The sequence below is a fragment of the Centroberyx gerrardi genome, chromosome 4, assembly GCF_048128805.1.
Source record: "Centroberyx gerrardi isolate f3 chromosome 4, fCenGer3.hap1.cur.20231027, whole genome shotgun sequence".
In the NCBI taxonomy this organism is placed as follows: Eukaryota; Metazoa; Chordata; class Actinopteri; order Beryciformes; family Berycidae; genus Centroberyx; species Centroberyx gerrardi.
Genome location: NC_136000.1, coordinates 8,239,764 through 8,246,733, shown reverse-complemented (window position 1 = coordinate 8,246,733; position 6,970 = coordinate 8,239,764). Strand labels below are relative to the sequence as shown.

Sequence of the window (6,970 nt, the reverse complement as noted above, 5' to 3'; positions counted from 1 at the left end):
CCCAAAGGAGGTGCCACATTCAAGCAATAAAATCTGGCAAAAGTAGATGGACATGACCATGTAGCAGCCGCACAAATCTCCGAGAGGGTGGCGCCTCGCCACAAGGTCCAGGAGGTTGCTACACCCCGCGTGGAGTGCGCCCTCACTCCCACTGGTGCCGGTGCACCAGTTCCTTTGTACGCCTGCTGAATTGTTTCCACAACCCAATGAGACAGCCTAGATTTAGACACTGGCTGACCCAGGCACTGGGACTTAAAGCAAACAAACAACTGGTCTGTTTTCCTGAATGCCTCTGTTCGCTGAATGTAGACCTTCAGGGCTCTGACTGGGCATAACCATGACCCTTCTTGATCCTCCTCACCCTCTTCCTGGGCGGGGCGGAGGGATCGCAACTCCACTGATTGATTCAGATGAAAGTCCAAGAGCACCTTCGGCAGGAATGCTGGATTCGCAAGATTACTCCTGCATCATCTGGCAGGAATCGACAGCAGCTCTCGTGCGTCGACAGAGCCTGTAGCTCTCCCACTCTTTTAGCTGATGTCACTGCTATGAGGAATGCAACCTTGAGTGACAACCACTTAATGTTCACCGACTCCAGGGGCTCGAAGGGCTCCTGTCGTAAGGCCGCCAGCACATGACCTAAGTCCCATGTTGGGATGGCCAACCTCCTGCTGCACGGTGTAAGCCTCTGAGCTCCTTTCAGAAACTGTGAGATGAGGCTGCAGTCGCCCTCGGCAAGCCTATTACTGCCAACACAAGCGGCCTTGATTGCTGCCACCATGCCCCTAAGGATTGAAGGTGATTTACCTGCCTCAAGTAGCCCCTGCAGATACTGGAGCATCTCTGGAGCTGTACATGTCAGTGCATCAACTTGGTTAGCCCTGCACCATGACACAGAGTTCCCAGCGATATGAATATGCTGCTCTCGTTGATGGTGCTCGAGCACCCTGCATGGTCTGAACTGACTGCGCGAGCCCCATGCCTAACAGATTGGCCCTCTCAGGGGCCAATCTCTCCATGGAGAAGTACAGTGGGCAGTGTGCGTTGTCTCTGGACGCGAACAGGTCGGCCACTGCCCTGCCAAAGCGACGCCAGATTTCCTCGACCACCTCCGGGTGCAGTCTCCATTCCCCTGGGCACGGGCCTCCCCTGGAGAGCAGGTCTGCCCCCTGGTTCACCTGCTCGGGCACATGCATGGCTCTGAGTGACAGAAATCGTGTGCATGCCCATGTCCACAGCCTGTGTGCCATCTTGCAAAGGCATGGGGAGCCCAAGCCCCCTTGCTTGTTGACATATGCTGCTGCCACCGTGCTGCCTGTTCTCACAAGCATGTGACGGCCCTGCAGACTCGGTACAAAGTGCCAAAGGGCCAGGTGAATGGCCCTCAGCTCTAGGGCATTGATATGCTGGCCCTTCCAGGAGACACTCCAGCCCCCACTGGTCATCGTGGATTGTGCCCTATCCCTCCAGGGATGCATCCGCAGAGACCACCTGGTGACGCAGCACTGGACCAAGCATACTTCCCTTTGAAATGTTGGCTGGGGTCTTCCACCACGTGAGGGCCACACGCAGCCTCCTGGTGACCAGCACTGTGGCCTGCAGGTGTCTCTGTGGGCATAGCCCCAGGCGCAAGAGACACCTCTGTACCGGACGCATGTGCAGAAGAGCCAATGGCACCACTTGTATTGATGCCGCCATAAGGCCCAAGAGGCGTAGACAAAGCCTCCAAGTAACCTTGGTTCCCAGCCGAAAATGGCAGCTTTTGAGGGATTCTTCCTCTCCTGTGTCAATGTTACCAACCCAGCCCTGGCATCCAACCACATGCCTAGAAACTGGGTGGTCTGTGCGGGCTGCAGCCTGCACTTTTTTGTGTTGATGCGCAGCCCCAGACTCTGGATGTGTGCCAACAACACCAATACATGGCAATGACACTGCTCCTCTGTCTGAGCACATATCAACCAATCGTCGAGGTAGTTCAGTATCCTGAGACCCTGCTGCCGCAGAGGCCCCAAGACCGCATCCATACACCTGGTGAAGGTGTGGGGGGCTAGTGAGATGCCGAAAGGGTGAACACAGAATTCGAAGGTTTTGCCCTCGAAGGCAAACCTGAGAAATCTCCTGTGCACTTCCCAGATTGGTATTTGGAAATAGGCATCCTTGAGGTCGACCGTTGCAAACCAATCGCCTACAAGGATAGCCTGCTTCACCCTTGGCACGGTTAACATCTTGCACTTCAGAGGCCTGAGGAACTTGTTTAGTCCCCTGAGGTCTAAAATTGGCCTGAGAGTTCTGTCCCGCTTCGGGATAAGGAAATATCGGGAATAAAACCCTGCCTGCCGATTTTCCTGCCCCACCTCCCTGATGGCCTTCTTTGCCAGGAGAGTGGAGATGTCCGAGCGCAAAGCCTCTCTGTGCTGAAGGTCTGCAATGATCGAGAACACAGCCAACTTTGTCACAGGAGGGGCGCTCATAAACCGTAAATGATACCCCTGGGTCATTGTTGAAACAACCCAGGGGTCTGCCCCCAGGGCTTCCCATGATGTGCGAAACCCCCGAGGGCAGGGGCAGGCTGGGGGTGATGTCATGTCAGGACTGAGGCGAGGGCTGGGGTGGCCCCTGGCCACCACTGCCTCGTCTACCCCGTTTAGACCTGCCCCACCGTGATGCATCTAGCCAGCCCCTCAGATCCCCCTGACTCCAGGTAGGCTGTGGTTGCTTAGGCTGATGTGGCAGAGGCCAGCGCCATTCCTGGCTCCGCCTTAAAGTACCTGACACCTTGCGAGCACAGCGGCGAGCTTCCTGTGCCTGCTGAAGCATCTTAGTAGCATCAGGCCCAAACATGGCAGACGGCTCTATAGGTAACCTCAGTGGACACGCCCTGTCCTCTGGCTGCAGCATGGACTGTGACAGCCACAGGTGGTGCCTAACTCCCCAAAGTCCTGACATGGCCTTGCCAGCTGCCTCTGCCTGCTCTCTCATTAGTTTAGGGAGAAGTGAGGAGACCTGTTGCAACTCTGTTAGCAGTTCTGCACCACACTCTTCCTTCAGCTGCTGGGTCAGATGGCGTTGGTAAAGAGCCAATATGGCCCCTGTGTTAGCCAGCTGGGCCTGGACCGCCATAGCACCATGCATCTTAGTCAACAAGGCATCCATCATTTTGCAGTTCTTGCTTGGGCAACTACTCTTCCCAAGGACTGACTTAGATGGAGACACCAAGGCTGCCAAAGCCTGGTCCATAGGAGGTAACGGCCCACAGCCTATCCTCTCCCGATTGTGAACCGACGCCAAGCATCTACAGAGCCCAGACCAGCGACCAGCACCTGACGGTGTCTGAAACTGCTTTCAGACCACCTCCTCAGAGTCAGAAAGAAGAGGCATCAGGAAGCGTGTGGACCGACCCCCAGCCTCATCATCAAAGCAGGAGGGGGCGGGCCCCTGATCAGACGGCAGTTCAATATTCAAAGCTGCAGCCGCCCTACTAACAATCTCTTGAAGGAGAGGTGACTGCTGCTCACGTTCCTCCATGACTGTCTCCTGCTGCCCCAAAGGGAACACATCATCCTCATCTGAGGGCCCTAGGTTGAAAACATCAACCTCCCTCTCTGACTCAGAGGAAGAGAGGTGGTGGTCAACTACTTGACCACCAAATGATTCTATGGCAGGGGGCCCAGGAGCAGGAGGTTTACTAGTTGTTGCATGAAGCCCATGTGATACAAATCGCTCACCCCCCATTGAGCTTATTGTAATAGTGGAGGGTGGGGGGGCACCCTTGCATGCCACACCCCGCACTGCTGGAGCCGCAGTCCTGGGGCGCTTGGCCGACTGCGGTCCTTGAGCAGGAGTGGGCGGCCATTTACCCCCAAACAAAACTCTTTGTCTTGCTGACATACAAAAACAGCTCATGCATGAAGCTGGATTATCCCTAGCTGTCAGTGCATGCTCTAGTACTCCTAAACAGAGCACACAATATTCATGTCCATCCTCCACAGGCATTTTTACACTGCAGCCCATGCAGGGAGGTCCCTCCCGGCTTGCCATACTGACGTCACCAAGAAGACCAGGAAGTGCACTCACACGCCGTGCCTTATGTTTGTAGCATTAGCGACTAACTGTTGCTACGTTGCTTGGACACAGCAGCGAGAACCCCCACGCTATTCCCACCTACTTGGTCGGTTTCGATAGTGGACAATGTGTTTTGTGTGTTTGTTGTACACAAGGGAGAATGCGCGGATGCGTAAGCCGGATGATCACAGCAATACACCTCGCGACGCTCCCGTACTACACCGGGCAGAGAGGGACGCCACACTACCCCCGCCAACTAGGTCAGCTTCAGTAGTGGGCTATACCTAGGCGCGTTAGCAGAGCTAATCATGCAATACGCCGTACAGTACCCCTCTCAATTTCTTTATCAAAAATGAAGAAAGGCAAACCAGCTATCCCGAGAGGGGCCCGAAGACCAACTCTCTTACACAACGGTTAGTGGATATTTCGCTAATCTTCCTTCCCAAACTTAAAGTTTTAAACGTTGTGTCTTCTCTCACGTCTCCTACTCCTACAGTGGAAATCAATGAATCAGTGAATACATGCACACCTGGGCTTAATATACCTGTGCATGGGCCACGTGTTGTGTCTTAAAGAGATATCCACGTCAACTGCCCCAGTGGGTCAGTCCCCGTACATATGGAATATGTAACTGTGTGGAGAGATAGTCTCGATACGATAGAGAACTCCGATTACACTGATTGTGTGCGGACAGACTTTAAGTGCAAACTTAAAAAAACACCTTATTATCCTTTAAATACAATATAAGATAAGGTGAAACTTGAAAGATCCCTGTGGGGAAATTGGGTCGCTGCAGCAGCAAATAGTAATAGGATAAAGAAAATAGAATCTAAATAAAAATAGAGAAAAGAGGGATATTCAGACATATTACAACCAACAATTACAGTACAACCTTGGAACATATAAAGTAAAAATGTATGCTTGAAAAATATGAAAATATGTCATTACAGCACTATCAGGGTGTGCAAAATAACAGCAGTGGAACATACTGTAAATACAATTTAAATGTCTGTTCCGAGCTGTTTTTTCCTCATGCTTGAGTATGAAAGAAGATTACAAGAAAAATCTATTTTGTACTGTAAATTAGAATCGCTGCCTTGTGCAGAGATACTCATTGTTTAAACATTGTTGTTGGAAGGCTAATGCTGAGTAATGGCCTGTCTTATTTTGTAGATGCTGGTCTTTCCAGCCACTGTTTCTTTTTTGTGTTTGCTCATGTCCTATTGTAAGATTAAAAAGTAACCACTTCCCACAGTTTGATGGACTTTAAATAATTGCGGCTCTCCTTAAGTAGTCTGACTTTACATATTTCATTGAAGTGAGATTTCCTAAGCATGTGCGCATAGAGCTCTAGGCTCTATTTTAAAGAATACAGTGAAGGTAACGGTGGCAGTGCTCACAAAAGTTATTTGTTTTTGTTTTTTTCATACTTATATTCATCTTTCAACCTTTTTGAAATAGTTGATCTAATTTTATCCCCTGTTTAAATGACAGATAGGATGCACAGGTATGGCAGGTCTACAGTATATGGAATACCAACTGAGAGCTAATTGTTGACATTTTAGGACTGAGGCAAATTGTTTTAGATGTGTGGTCTATCTACAGTTCTGAACATGATTCATGATGTATTGATGTTGTACAAACTGAAATGAAATTGATAATCTCTTCCTTCAAATCCATATAACCAGGGTCAGTGGAAAGTGCTTTCAGTACATTAACAGAATACCTCTGCTACATAAATGTATAACAGTAAATTGTCACCAAACAGCCCATAATAGGTACAAAACTGAACAGATGCCACACTATAGTGCAAAACAGCAAAAGGTGCGAGATGAGCAGGTGATGTCCCCTGCATCAAATAATAAATGCAGACGTTGCACATAAGAATACATACGTGCAAGATTATATGGATTATATGGACACTTAAAAGTGGCAACAGGCATATATGATGGCAAGGTTTCCAGCAGAGCTGTCAGCCATAATTATAACTGTATACTCCATAATATCCAAAGCACTATTTTACAGTGAAACCCTGCCTATCAAATGGGATTATCCATGATCGTATCCACATTATGGTCAATTAAGTCACATGCGCCTTGTCTCTGTGTGTGAGGATCTCCTGCTGGCGTTAGCATGCGCATCTTTTGCCAGTCTTACATCAGGCCTCATACTCCATAGCTCAAATTTCACAAATATCCGCAAATGAAGGCAAGCACTGCACTTTCAACACTAATCTCCTTCCTGCTCCACTTTGTGATGCAGCAGTTGAATATTTTGTTGGTGTTTTCGATCATCTAAGATTACAAATTCTAATTCAGTCCGGAGATGTTCCAGCTCTCTGACACATTTTGATTAAAGTGGCATTAAGTAATCTAAGTCTTTAATCGACCTATATCAGCGAACAAGGAATTGCAATAGCATCGACAGGTCTTTGGCACAGCTTACGGTGGCCTGTAATAGACATAAATAATAAAGTCACATTTTCACAATAGAGACGAGTAAACTAGCTTATTAGAGCTAGAGAGATCCAACAGAAACCTCTATTGAAGAGGGAATATATCACCATGCAAATTACTGTAATAATAATACTGCTTTGTCATTTCTCTCAGGGAGTTTTTGTTCCAAAATCCAGACCAGAGGCCAGAAAGTGAGTTTTGAAAGCCAGAAATCTCTGCACTTGGCAAAGTAATCATCGAGTCATTGGTATTGATTAACAACCCTATCAAACCCCTGCAGATATATTATGGCCACTTTGTGCTATGGGATATTAAAATCGTACTTATTGCTCCTTTATTTATTTATTTTCCTATTTTTTTCCTGATGTTTCCCAAGTAAGGTTAAATACTATTTTGGGGAGCGAACTGTTTGACAGTTTCTCCCCCTCTAAACCCATATCCATTCCCTGTCA

At 48.8% G+C, this 6,970-nt stretch overlaps 1 pseudogene; it reads right to left on the bottom strand.

Annotated features, from left to right (window-relative positions):
• Window positions 1–1,458: 1,458 nt before the first annotated feature.
• LOC139929454 (uncharacterized) lies at window positions 1,459–3,120 on the bottom strand (annotated as a pseudogene).
• Between the last annotated feature and the right edge of the window lie 3,850 nt (window positions 3,121–6,970).